Here is a 14940-nt window from a genome sequence, read left to right as displayed (position 1 = left end):
TTCTCAATTCCGTCAATGAAATTAATTAATTACTTATTTATACATTAAAAAATATATATTCGAAAGATGTTTCAAAAACCACAAAATTGTTTTTTCGATCGTTTATAAAAAAAAAATATGTAATATCCGTGGCAAATTTGAACGAAAGGCGTGTGAAATTTCAAATTCAACCGATTCGACAAAAATAAAACTCCAAATTTGTAAATTTTTGAAATTAACATGTTATTTCCTCTGGATTCGGAAAATTAAATGTCCGAACGAAAATGTGCCGGAGAAAATTTAGATATTAATCACTATATCCACCTCTACTGCACACGCACGAGATCTACACGATGAATCAATTCAAAACATAAAGATTCCAACTAAAAAACAATGAGATTCAAAATCATCGGAGCGAAAACCGTTGGAACAAAACACATAAGTAGTTTATCACCAAAAATTGTATGTAATTTCGATATTTGCGTTGATTACCTCTATATCGACACGACTCGAGCATCACAATTGAATGGGTGAGATGCTCAGAGTTGTGATCGACAAGTAAAATATGTATATTGTTCATCGTAATACCGGAGAAAATACGGAAAGAACGAAGAGAAAACAGAGAACTAAATCGACGACCAACCGAATGAGAGATGGCAGTGGATGCCTGCACCACTGCCATGGCCAGATATTTATAGGCTGAAAATGCGCATTTAATATAAATTATTTTTTAATAAAAAAATATATAAATACATATTATACGTCGTAAGTAAATGACTGATGTTTGACTAATTTAAATTTTAAAGAAAAAAAATTAAGGCGTGTTTGTTTGATTTTTTTAGAACTTTATTTTTCTAATAAAATATATAAAATAATTATAATTTTTATTTAAAAATTATATAAATTCAAAACATATTTGAGCATAAACAAACATGCATATCTACATTAATGAATGATATATGTATATATTGGCGGCGGCACACACTGTGTGCTAATGGACAACACAAGGTATAACCACAGACAACACACACTATGCGCATTAAGATTATTTTTAAGTGGTTTTTGAAGTGTACTTTTTTTTATTGATTTACATTTTGAGACCGTTAACTTTATTTGTATTGGGTCTTATTGTTACCCAATTAATTACGGTATTCAACGAAAATAATTTGATTGGATCGTATATTTAGGCCCACAAAATTTATTTATATTGGATCTTAATTCACAATTTTACCCAATTTGATATCCGAAAATAAGGTTATTATAATAAAAAGTATGGATCATATTTTAAGGCCGATAAAATTTATTGATATTTGATCTTAGATTTCTGATAAATTTTATTTCTATTGGGTTTTAATATGATATTATCCAATTAATTGTCATATGTTTTTTTTAAAAAAGGCCTTTTGTATAAAATATTGGATTTTATTCTAAGACAGACAAAAAGATATATTTATATTTAGGTTATAAATCATGAATTATCTAATTAATTCATTTTCTCATTGTAAAAATTTCAAATTATGACATTACTCAATTTATTATCATCTTCAAAGAAAACCAAAGCATAAATAAAAATTTTAAGTTGACTATAATTACAAAATTATAACAATGTGACTATAATATTAAACAAATATATATATATAAATGAAATATTTTTAAATTAAAAAATAAAATAAAATAAAATAAAATAAAAAATAACTATTTATATTAAAAATAATTAAATAAAGCGTGTTTGTTTGTTTTGCGTTTTGATTTTTTTTATATAAAATATGGACACAGGATAATTGTATAAGTAATACAAATATGAAGAATGTGTGTAATATATTAATTTTTTTGGAAAATCATATTAAAATATTTTATTAAAAGAACAAAGCATTAAGTTTTTGTTCATTCAATATCTTTTATTTTTATTTTTCTATTCAGTAACCAAATATATATACTTATATATATTCAAAATTTTCATTATTTATAAATTCAATTTACATTAATAATAATTAAATATTTAATATTTTTATTTATTTGTATTATATAAAATTTTATTTTTTTATAAAATAATATTCATATCGTATATATATATTTGTAAATATTTTTTTTAAAAATTAATCTTATATATCATATTATAAATTAAATATTAACTAAAAATAACACACTTAAAATGCGACTTCAACTCGAAAAATTTAACAGGTAAACACAATAATCTATTTTAATACTAAAATAACCAAACACTAATACAGATCTAGATCCGCGGTTAATATATACAATTATTCACCATTTTCGGAAGTTGGGGTGTGGGTAGGGGTAGGGCTCTTACGTATGGCTGGGATCAACATTGACACCGCCTATTGTAATAACTTGAACCCATGGAGGTCCGGCGAGTTCATGTTCACAATCACCATGTCGTATTTGGCTTTCCCTTTCTGCAGTATGGTCATGGCTGCGGATGCCAACTCAACGAAAATCTCTGGTAAAAATCAAGACACCACAACAATAATTAAGAAATAATCAAGTTTAATTAATTAAAAATATCATTACAAGGAGACAAAAAATAGCCTCAATTAAAATTTAAAAATATACAAATGAAAAATTAAAATTTAATCATCTAGATCGATATGAAAAATTATTTATACAAATATAATATTAAATATTTTAGAATATAATTAATTTCATCTATATACATTCTCAATCCCGTCAATGCAATTAATTATTTATTTATTTATACATAAAGAAAAATGAATATTCGAAAGATGTTTCAAAGACCACAAAATCACTTCTGCTATCGTTTATAAAAAAAAAATAAATGTAATATCCGTGGCAAATTTGAACGAAAGGCGTGTGAAATTCCAAATTCAACCGATTCGACAAAAATAAAACCCCAAATTTGTAAATTTTTAAAATTTATATCTTATTTCCTCCGGATCGGAAAATTAAGTGTCCGAATGAAAGTGTGCCGCAAAAAATTTAGAAATTAATCACTATATCCACCTCTACTGCACGCGCACGAGATCTACACGATGAATCAACTCAAAACATAAAGATTCCAACATAAAAACAATAAGATTAAAAATCATCGGAGCGAACACCGTCGGAGCAAAACACATAAGTCGTTTATCACCAAAAATTGTATGTAATTTCGATATTTGCATTGATTACCTCTATATCGACACGACTCGAGCATCACAATTGAATGGGTGAGATGCTCGGAGTTGTGATCGACAAGTAAAATATGTATATTGTTCATCGTAATGCCGGAGAAAATACGGAAAGAATGAAGATAATGAACAGAGAACTAAATATAAAACCAGTCGTAGGAGGGATGACAGTGGATGCCCACACCACTATCATGGCCGGATATTTATAGGCTGAAGAAGCGCATTTAATATAAATTATTTTTTAATAAAAAATATATAAATATATATTATATACGTATAAGTAAATGACTGATGTTTGACTAATTTAAATTATAAAGAAAAAAATTAAGGGGTATGTTTTTGGGACTTTTTTTTTTCAATAAAATATATATTAAATATATATAATAATTATAATTTTCATTTAAAAATGATATAAATTCAAAACATATTTGAGCAGAAACAAACATGATATATCATTCATAAATGATATATTTATATATTGGCGGCGGCTACAGTGCTGAACAACACACCGCGTGCTAATAGACAACATACGATATAACTAAAGGCAGCACACAACATGCATTAATATAATAAAATACATAACATGAATTAACATCACATCATATATTCTCACGTAATACAGACAACAATTAATTTTAACACATAACATACTATAATACAGCACACCGGTCTTTATTGCATACACTGTTTTCTTATTTTACGTATGCTGATTTTCTATCGTAACCCTTCTCATATATATTAATTATATATATAAGTATAATTATGCAAGTAATCAAATTTAAAGTTTTAACAAACGATATAATAAAGAAATATGTAAAATTTAAGATTTAGATGAATTTAAAACTATTAATTATCCCTATCAAATAATAATACTATTATTATGTATGATTGTATGTATATATTTATATAAATATTAAATTATTTCCAAAATTCTTTATGTAATAATTATACTTTCTATAAAATTTTATTAAAATATAATTTTACATAGATTCTTTAAAAAACATAGCTTATTAAAAAAAATTATATTAACACCATAATATTATGTTAGTACTTTTTTTAAACTTAATTTTATATTCAGATTCAAATACAAATAAGTAAAAATAAATTTATTGTATACATTTTTATATACTAATTTATTTTTATTATTAATCATATAATTTCGTTTTCTTCAATATTTTATTTTTCAATTTTATACTGTAAAACCTCACCGTAACAATAATTAACTTCTAAATATAAAATTTACATTCAATTATTATTAAAATTAAAATTAAATACAAATATATTTGTTTAGTATTTACTTATTATAATAAATAAATTCATAATATAATGTATTATATTTAGAATCTAATATTATACTCCCTCCGTCCACATACAAAGTAAACATTTACTTTTGGCGCGGTGTTTAAGAAATAATAGTATTTTAATTATAGATGGTAGTTAAAAATAGTAAAATAACATTTTTGCCCTTGCTTTTTGTTGTAAAAATAATGATGTGATGTAAAGTAAGGGTATTTGTGGAAAAAAAAGTGAGCAATTTAATTAAATGTTTACTTTGTAATTGGACTTCCCAAAATAAAAATATGTATATTTTCTAGTTGGACGGAGGGAGTATTTATTATTATTATACTCCCTACGTGTCAACTATTGTGTCTATTTGCTGTAGACACGAGAATTTAGAAGAAGTATAATTAATAAATAATTAAGAATATATTAGTAATTTTATAATTAAATCGAAACCATTATTTGGGTATTAAGTCATTTCTTAGTGATTTTTTAAGTGAACTTTTTTTTTTTTTTTTATTGATTTGCATTTTGAGACAGTTAACTTTATTTGTATTAGACCTTAATGTTACTCAATTCACTACGGTATTCGACGAAAATAATTTTATTGGATCGTATCTTTAGGCCGACAAAATTTATTTATATTGAGTCTTCATTCACAACTTTATCCAATTTGATATCCGAAAATAAGGTTATTGTAGTAAAACAATAGATCTCGTATTTTAAGGCCGATAAAATTTGTTGATATTAGGCCTTAATTCACAACTTTATCCAATTTGATATCCGATAATAGAGTTATTTAGATCGTATTTTAAGGCCGATAAAATTTATTGATATTTGGTCTTAGATTTCTGATAAACTTTATTTATATTGAGTTTAAATATGATATTATCCAATTCTAAGGTGAGTTTAATCACAAAATTATAATCATGTGAGTATAATATAAAAAATAGATTATTAATGAAATAGTTTTAAATTTAAAAGTAAATAAAATGTAAAAATAGAAGTAACTATTTATATTAAAAATAATTAAATAAAGCGTATAGGCTCGAAACATATTCATTGAGGTGACCTAAATTTCACACTATTTAACTAAGTTTCAATTTCACTTGACACTGTATTCTTAAAATATATATATATTAAAATATTAAATCATATGAAATTCACTCAAAGTTCATTCAATATCTTTTATTTTTAATTTTCTATTCAATAAAAAATATATTTATACATATTCAAAATTCCTCAGTTATTTTACATTAATAATAACTAAATATTTATATTTTTTATTTATTTATATTATATAAAATTTTATGTTTTATAAAACAATATTCGTATTGTATATATATATATATTTACATATAATTATTAAAATAATAAAACATACATTTTTAAATTTTCTAATCTTATATATTATATCATAAACAAATATTAATTAAATAAACCACTTGTAAAATACTGAAATATTTTTGTGCAGCTCATTTATGCCCAAAGCCAAAAAGATTTATAATCTAAAAAACTAATAAATCAAAATTAATCATTCAATATATTACAAGTGAAAGTACGTACCTACCCTTGACTCTTGCTGTCATTGATCAATGATCTCACCTAGTAACAAATTCATTCAACAAGATAGAAATGAACAGCAATGTTATATAAACTGGGAAAAACTTCTAAATAAAAGGTGCAGAGTTCCTAAAGGCCACATGCCATAGGGATCAGCAGATGAACAAAATAAAATCAATTTATTACATACAAATTATGTGTCTCTATACATACACTATTACACAAGTTAAGACTACAATAGATGCACCTGGATCGATCGATCACCGCTTTTTAGCTGATTGGAACTTCACCAACCTCAGCTTCAAACTACTCTCTACAAGAAAATAAAAGACGAGAATCATAAGATGACAAATGCAAAATATATATCTCAATTTAGGATTAGGTATATAAATAAGCTAAGCGAGCAAATTCCGTGCGCAAAGATGGAAATGGAAACTATTAGTGATGTAATGTTGCCGGTGTTACATGACTATTTACAAAAGTATTTTTATAAAATCACCGTGCGTGAAAATGATATTGAGTTTTGACGGGGTAGTATAGCAAATAAAAAAGTATAAAGCCGGGGATACTAAAGAAATATGTGATGCAACTAGAGAGAATGAACTTGCGATTGTCGAGCAAAAATTGAGATGTATTTGTATTACCTGTGTTTTTGTCTGCTCAACTACTTGAATTCAAGCGCACGCCCTTGAAGTTTTGAAAACGAACGATTCCTTTATGTCACCTACACATGATATATAGAGTGTAAAAAAGTAAACTGAATGTTTTTCTATTTTCCGAAAACCATCAAATCAAACGTCTAATTATATCACTATCAAACATTAATTCATATTAAAATCTGAATTCCATACCTACCAACAAAGTAAAGCAACCCATAGAACAAGCCTACTAGTATCTACACATCAACAACCTGTTCCGCAAAACGTGCTTAACAGTTCAAACACAAGTAAACAACGCAATAAGCAAATACGGTTATCCATCAATCCCATTAGGCACATTTTTCACCATACGAATTCAAACCACAAAGGTCTACGCATCAATTCCAGACATAGTTCAACAAAAACTCAACACAATCCATCCAAAGACAGGTTCGACATTCAATCCATATGACAAACGGGGCAATTAACATGGGTGTATCGGTACCAACATTTCAAGCCCGGCGCATGAGCTGCAATTGCCAACACAGAGATTACTTTAAGTCATACTTCTTATAAATTTCGGAAGGCAATACAAGAAAGGTATTAAAGTAGATCCTTACGTCCTTGTAGTTCCACTCAATAGGATCTTCACCAACGACATCGCGAAGGGTAGTCGCCCCAGCAATGGTCGGCAAAATAAGGGGTGTGTTCGGGACTGAGGCGGATGTCACGAAGACCTTGACCAGGAAAAGTGTGTCACCTACAGCATCCACAAGTGCAATTTTTGAGTATATTGAGCCATAGATATCAACAGACGTTCAAAATGTATGTATAACATGCCATAACACAGACATTAGAAGTGTAAAGCTTTGCAACTAGAACAATACGAGTATGTATATTCAGACATGTCGTACAATACATGGTATTATATCCATGAATTAGGTACCAAAGTACATTATGTATCCATGAATTACCAGTCTAGGCCCTCAAAGAGGCCATCTCCCTTTATGGCGGAAGTTTTGAAGATAGACCATTACCGATTCTTAATTTTGTGAAACTCTAAGGCCTCAGTTATCGAAGCATCATCCATTGCTCCAGGAAGATCCTGTAAGTCAGATAATGTTAAGCCATAAGAGAGTACACTTATCTAACTTGTGAGTGGATTAACAAGCAACTTCAACCGACACACAGAGTTAACAAGTATGCAAATGCATCAAGAAATTTATGCTTATCGTATGTAAATTAAGTGCAATGTTAATGTTTATATATATATATAGCAGAAAGAATGGTATAAAATTCCACCTGCTTGTTAGCAAACAAGAGGACAACGGCGCCTTTTAGCTCTTCCTCCTGGCAAGGGACCAATGTAATTCCATATAAGAAAGAGGAAAGTACAGTCAATCATTAACAAAGATCATCAACAGTTTAAACAAACAGTTTAACTGACGTAGGAAAAATTAAAACAACTAGAAACAAGAACAATTTTTCATTTCTATTTAAGTTGAAAACAAACTGCCAAGGCCTAAAATATTAAAAACCAAAGCTAAAGGTAAACAAACTGTTAAGTACTGGTTCAAGTTCCAGGGCCACCTAGGTAGGAACTTACTGTAAGAACACTCAGAGAACTTCAAAGGATTATGTGCAGCAAAATTATGCAAACGGTGGCCATTCAATATTTTACAAAAACTACTAAAGTGTTTATTAAAAAAACATCACTCTAATTCTATTATGTTCTTGAAATTTAAAGCTTCACAATTAATGAGAACATTGTTAACCTTTGACAACTAAAAGTACCATAATCGGGACAGCATACCTGTTGAAGCCAAGCACAAGCAAGTTGTTTACCATGAATATGTGATGGTGACATATGAAATAAAAAATATTTTCATTACATTCTTAAGATCTGTCCAATAACATAGAGTTTAGCTTATTTGATCTTCCATTAACCTTGGTGTAAAACGGAACAAGAACATCCCCTTTGAAATATATAGGTGATGAACTTTCTTCTGATAGTACATAAATGGAAATATCACCTCCAATATTGCATGGAATTCTTCCTTGGCAACCACTAGTCTATCAGTATGACTTGAATCACTAACATATATTATCGCTTGAGTATTGGGAAAATAGGACCTTCAGTATGGCCTAAGCAACAAAGCAAAACATCTTAGCATCGATTCAAGGGATTAGGAAGAAATAAAAAGGAAAAGATACCGGAAAATAAGAATATCATTTAGTATATGTGTATCATGTGGTTGGTTCAAAGATGAGTAAGGTCTATTGTAAGATGCACTCACTCACCACAAGTCATGTTTTATATAGAAATAAGGATTCTCGCTATAGCATCATCTAGTAATAAAAATATGTAGCACTTTGGCTATCAACAAAAAAATGTACCAGCAATCTATCCAGATTTGAAGGATTTGGCAAAGTGTTGTCTTAATTCAAAATTTTGACTTATCCACTTATGTATATATATAAACACATTCGAGATAAACAATCATTGAAATTCAATAGTTAACCAAAGCTCCTAGTGAACAACAACCAATGTGACTGCAATAATATAGCAAAAAAAAAAAAAAACTACTGCTAGACATTTTTACCACTTCCATTGAAAAATTAAAGTGAACTTGATGTTGTCAAGCACCACATAAAGTATTAAAAAATATACAAAAGAAAAAAGTTAAAATTTTTCTAAAAAAATAATAACAATAAAAGCAATTCCTACCTGAAAACAGAATATTATTTTGACAATTTCACCTGGGTAAACTATTTATCCATGGCAGTAATTAACTAAATCTATCAATTCTTAGATACAGAATAAAAAATAAAACATTCTATTGAAAAGTAAAAAAGTATGAAAAAAAATCATTAGAGAGAGATTTTAACATGGATTTAGAACGAAGAAATGTCATTACTGCACAAATCCAATAGGCAATATTAGACAGGGTACAGACACATGTCAGTATTGTGTGATTGAAAAGAGAACCATTAAATTGGACAAATTAACTAAATAGACGATAGAAATAAAAATCGCAAGTAATTACTTGGAACTTTTTTGAGTAATTAGTTACCTGATACTGGTCTGCCCACCTACCACAACAAGGAAAACCACCAATGTTACGAATAAAAAACTTCAAAATGACTTCTTAGAAATGGTTGGAAGAGAAACTACTAAGTAATCACAAAACCACTTAGCATAAATGAAATTGTGATAACAAAGAGCATTCCCATGGTTATTTTCTTGAATGTTATTTTATGACTTCCACAGGTTAAAGTTATAACTGTGTTTTGTAGTTGCATTAAGCTTAATGGCCTAGATGCCTAATTATACTCTAGAATCACGACCCACCCTCATAAGCAAATCGTATGTCTATAAAGTAAATCATAACTTATAAAATCCTTCGGCTCCTTGATGGAAAGAATGAAAAAGAAAAAATAAGGAAGCAAGTTTAAAACATTTACATTCCAATCATTTAGCTCATGAGACACGCCGAAACTGCAAGTATAACAAAACAATATTCCTCCCTCATTGGTGAAGTGATTATATATATTTAAAAAAAAAAATATCTTAGGCTAACTAGAAGGATAATGTTGACTTGTAGTCTACATTCTCTAAGATAAACCTACAATTATCTTTTATAATGTATGGCAGCATTTGAAACCATAGCCAGTGGCAACATTTAATAGCTGATAGTTGTTACAAATTCATTCCACTGTGTATTAATGTGAATAGTTCATCCATGGACATCATTTGTTTTCATGCTCTGGAGCTCTAATGAGAGTGAAAACCTAAAGCCAAGAAGTCCTCAACTTCTTCTTTTCATAATTTCAACATAAATCACCAAGGGCGACACATGACACAGTCAATAACAACCAAACTCAGAAATTAAAAATTAAAATGATGAACCCCATATGAAAATAAACAAATTCACGAGTCCAATTCAAACAGCAAGGATCCTGAAAGCCAAAAAACTTTGAAAACAATCCCAATTCTATTAAGGATGATAAACTCACCTAAATCCCAAACTTGGAACTTTATGTTGTTATATTGCACTGTTTCCACATTGAACCCAATAGCTGTAAAATGAAAAAGACATCTACTCATTAATCATATTTTCAGACTACACATTTCAGACTACACATTTCGCATATCACCATTTGTCATATTAAATTCTGCCTATGAAATAGATGCAGCAAATTAATGAACTCAAGAAAGCAACCAAAACAAGCTCAAGAGAAGAGAATAACATAAAACAATTAGAAACAACGCAAAATATCCAAAAATTAGCGCGTTACATGTCAGTCAACCCACGTTCATAGAATAACAGTATCGAATTGCTTAAAGTGAGGATAACAAGGTAAGTACTTGGAATAGTAGACATTACTTCGCCCATCTGAAGTCGATCTGCAAAAACCAATAGCTATAGAGAATTAATTAAAAGTCATCACCACGGCAAGTAGGCAACCACAACAACATGAATCGTATGAAGCGAAAAATGAGGCATACAAAGAATGGTGGTCTTTCCGGCATTGTCGAGGCCCAACACAAGAATCCGACCTTCCTTGTTCCCGAAGAGTGAAGAAAACAGCCTCGTGAAAACAATTCCCATCTCACCCTCAATCAATTTGAGAGTGAATACGATGAATTGAATCTAACTATGTTATAATATATAAAATAAACAAATAAAGGATCTGATCTGATCCAGGCAAAGTATCAGCACCTCTTACCCTCCATTTCCTGCACAAATTTGAAATAAAAGACGATGACTCACTGTAACTGGAACAATGAGTATAATTGTAATGCAAAAATGAAGCTGATTGGCATTGTGACGAAATACCTGTAGATGACAGTGAGCCAGGCTGGGTGCATCTCAGCTGTCAGCCCCGCGGCTATGCGCGTTGTTATCTCTCCCAGTCATGATACAATATACTCTCATTATAAATAATTTTATACTCCAGCCATGTATTATTTTATCATTTTTATACTCTCATCACCCATCTTAAACAACAAGACAGAAACACAAACACCTCAACCCATACTGATCCTAGGGTAGAGTCGAACAGGTGCAGATTGAGATTCTTCCCTTTCAAACCAGCAGACCAAAAACCAAAATTCCAGAACCAAAATAATCATGTGATAAAATTACAACATTAATAAATCAAACTTCACAGGGCACTTAAACAATCTGCCTACTAGTTCTCTAACACAAGAATACGTTATCCTACCAACTAATCAAGTTCTGTTTATCACACACAAGCCATACAATTCCCAATACCACATGAGAAAGAAGAAGAATATTACGACGCCCTATATCGATTTCTCCTTACAGAGGACGCGACGAAGATCCGTGGATCGATCCTCATACTACTCGAGATAACTTAAAAACATTACCTGGACGCCGTGCCGATTAACCTCCTCGATCCCACCTTCGTCCAGTGCTGATTGAGAAATCGCGTCGAAGAATGAGATGTGCCCTAACTTTCTGAAATTTGCTAAGTGTGAAATCTATTCAGCACCGAGGAGGGGAATAAGAAAGCCTGCGCGTGTGGGTATGAAATCGTTCTTAGTTTTCCAAAATCGCTATAGCGTTTCTACCTTTTTTTAAATCCAAAATATATTTTAAATTTAAAAAATAAAAGTAAACACCATTTCTTACGAAGCACAATCGTAACTAATGTTATTTTGAACAAAGTCTACCAACTCCGTTTTTGTTACGGATTATTTTGCGTAATTAAAGAACCTGAAACGTTGACCAAGAAAATATATATTTGGTCACGGAAATTGTCGTAACAAAAACCATTATTTGTTACGATGTTATTGTAACGAACTGTCGAGCCGTGGTGAAAGATCATTTTTTTGGTAGTGACAGTATTCGAAGAAAATAATTTTATTAGCTCGTATTTTAGGCCGACAAAATATATTTATATTGGATCTTAATTCACAATTTTACCTAGTTTGATATTCGAAAATAAGGTTATTATAGTAAAAATTTTCGATCGTATTTTAAGGCCTATAAAATTAATTGATATTTGGTCTTGGATTTCTGATAAACTTTATTTATATTGGATTTTAATATGATATTATCCAATTGATTTTGAAAAAATATATATATATATATACAACAAGAATTTTTTTGTGTAAAACATTTGATTTTATTCTAAAACAAAGACATGTTTATATTTAGGTTATAAATAATAGAATTATCTAATTCATTGTCATTTTCAAATAAATAGTTTTCATTGTAAAAATTTGGACCATATTTTGAGGCATGTAAATTGTACTTAATTATATTGGGTTTCAAATTATGACATTACTCAATTTATTATCATCTTCAAAGAGAACTAAAGCATAAATGAAAATTCTAAGTTGTTTATAATTACAAAATTATAATAATGTGAATATAATATAGAAAAATAGAATATTAATGAAATAGTTTTAAATTAAAAAATTAAATAAATACTATAAAAAAATAACTCTATTTATATTAAAAATAATTAAATAAAGCGGGTGTGTATGTTTTGTATTTTGATTTTTTTTTTTATGTAAATTATAAAAATAGAAGAATTGTGTAAGTAATATAAAAATAAAGAGTATGCTTAATATATTAATTTTTTAAAAAAACATGTTAAAATCTTTTATTAAAAGAACAAATCCTTAAGTTTTTGTTCTTCTGAACTCTTTGAAACTCAATATAGGCTCGAAACATATTCATTAAGGTGACATAAATTTCACACATTATTTGATTATCGTATTAATAATTTTTTCAAAAAAAAAATACTAAATCATAAGAAATTCACTCAAAATCCATCCAATATCTTTTATTTTTATTTTTTATATTCAATAAACAAATATATTTACTTATATATATATATTCAAAATTTTCATTTATTTGTAAAATCAATTTACATTAATAATTATAAATTATTTAATATTTTTATTTATTTGTATTATATAAAATTTTATTTTATTTTATAAAATACTCATATCGTATATACATATTTTCAATATAATTATTAAAATAATTAAATATATATTTTTTAAAAAAATCAATCTTATATATCATATCATAAATTAAATATTAATTAAATAAATTATTTACAATACGACTTCAGCTAAAAAATTTAACTGGTAACCAAACACAATAATCTATTTTAATACTAAAATAACAAACACAAACATAGATTTACATCCGTCATTAATATATACAATTATTCGCCATTTTTCGGAGGTGGGTGTGTGGGTAGGGGTAGGGCTCTTATATATGACTGAGATAGACATTGACACCGTCTGTTGTAATAGCTTGAACCCCTGGAGTTCCGGCGAGTTCATGTTCGCAATCACCACGTCGTATTTGGTTTTTCCTTTCTGCAGCATGCCCATGGCTGCGGATGCCAACTCGACCAAAGTCACCGGTAAAAATCAAGACACCACAACAATAATTAAGCTTAATTAAATAATAATAAAAAAAATCATTACAAGCATGGTATAAAAAAAAATAAAAAACATGCAATTAAAATTTAATTATCCAGATCGATAAAAGAAAAATTAGTTATACAAATATAATATTAAATATTTTAGAATATAATTAATTTCATCTATATATATTCTCAACTCCGTCAATGCAATTAATTAATGATTTATTTACACATTTTTTTTTTAAAAATGAATATTCGAAAATGTTTCAAAAACCACAAAATTATTTTTACTTTCAATACAAAAAAAATGTAATATCCATGGCAAATTTGAACGAACGACGTGTGAAACTCCAAATTCAACCGATTTGACAAAAATAAAACACCAAATTTGTAAATTTTTAGAATTTATATCATATTTCCTCCGGATCGAAAAATTTAAGTATCCGAACGAAAGTGCGTCGGGGAAAATTTAGAAATTAATCACGATATCTATCTCTACCGCAAGCGCACGAGATCTACACGATGAATAAACTCAAAACATAAGATCGCAACATACAAACAATGAAATTCAAAACATTGGAGCTAAAAGGGTCGGAGCAAAAACATAAGCGTTTATCGACAAAAAATTGAATGTAATTTCGATTTTTGTTCTGATTACCTCTATATCGACATGACTCGAGCATCACAATTGGACGAGTGAGATGCTCGGAGTCGTGATCGACAAGTAAAATATGTATATTGTTCATCGTAATTTCGGAGAAAATATAGAAAGATCGAAGAGAATGAACAGAGAACTAAATCGAAAACCAACCGTAAGAGAGATGATAGTGGATGCCTACACCACTACCATGGTTAGATATTTATAAGCTGAAAAAGCTCATTTAATATAAATTATTTGTTAATAAAAAAATATA

At 28.5% G+C, this 14940-nt stretch overlaps 1 protein-coding gene and 1 pseudogene across 7 annotated transcripts in view; both read right to left on the bottom strand.

Moving 5' to 3' along the window:
* Positions 1 to 2214: 2214 nt before the first annotated feature.
* Positions 2215 to 14940, bottom strand: part of LOC127240823 (uncharacterized) — a 29453-nt gene continuing 16727 nt past the window's right edge. The window contains exons 2-5 of one of the 7 annotated variants that reach the window (XM_051259701.1): positions 6614 to 6693; positions 6217 to 6282; positions 5973 to 6011; positions 2215 to 2437 (exon numbers count right to left, since the gene is read on the bottom strand). The gene's annotated coding sequence lies outside the window, so the exon portion shown is untranslated. The other 6 variants (XM_051259688.1, XM_051259694.1, XM_051259679.1 and 3 more) reach the window with 6 other exon arrangements.
* LOC127240811 (ADP-ribosylation factor 1-like) lies at positions 7578 to 11220 on the bottom strand (annotated as a pseudogene).

This window comes from Andrographis paniculata, unplaced genomic scaffold (assembly GCF_009805555.1).
Source record: "Andrographis paniculata isolate CXL003 unplaced genomic scaffold, ASM980555v1 Contig18END, whole genome shotgun sequence".
In the NCBI taxonomy this organism is placed as follows: Eukaryota; Viridiplantae; Streptophyta; class Magnoliopsida; order Lamiales; family Acanthaceae; genus Andrographis; species Andrographis paniculata.
Note: the sequence above shows the minus strand (reverse complement) of the source record. Positions and strands in the feature narration are given on the sequence as shown.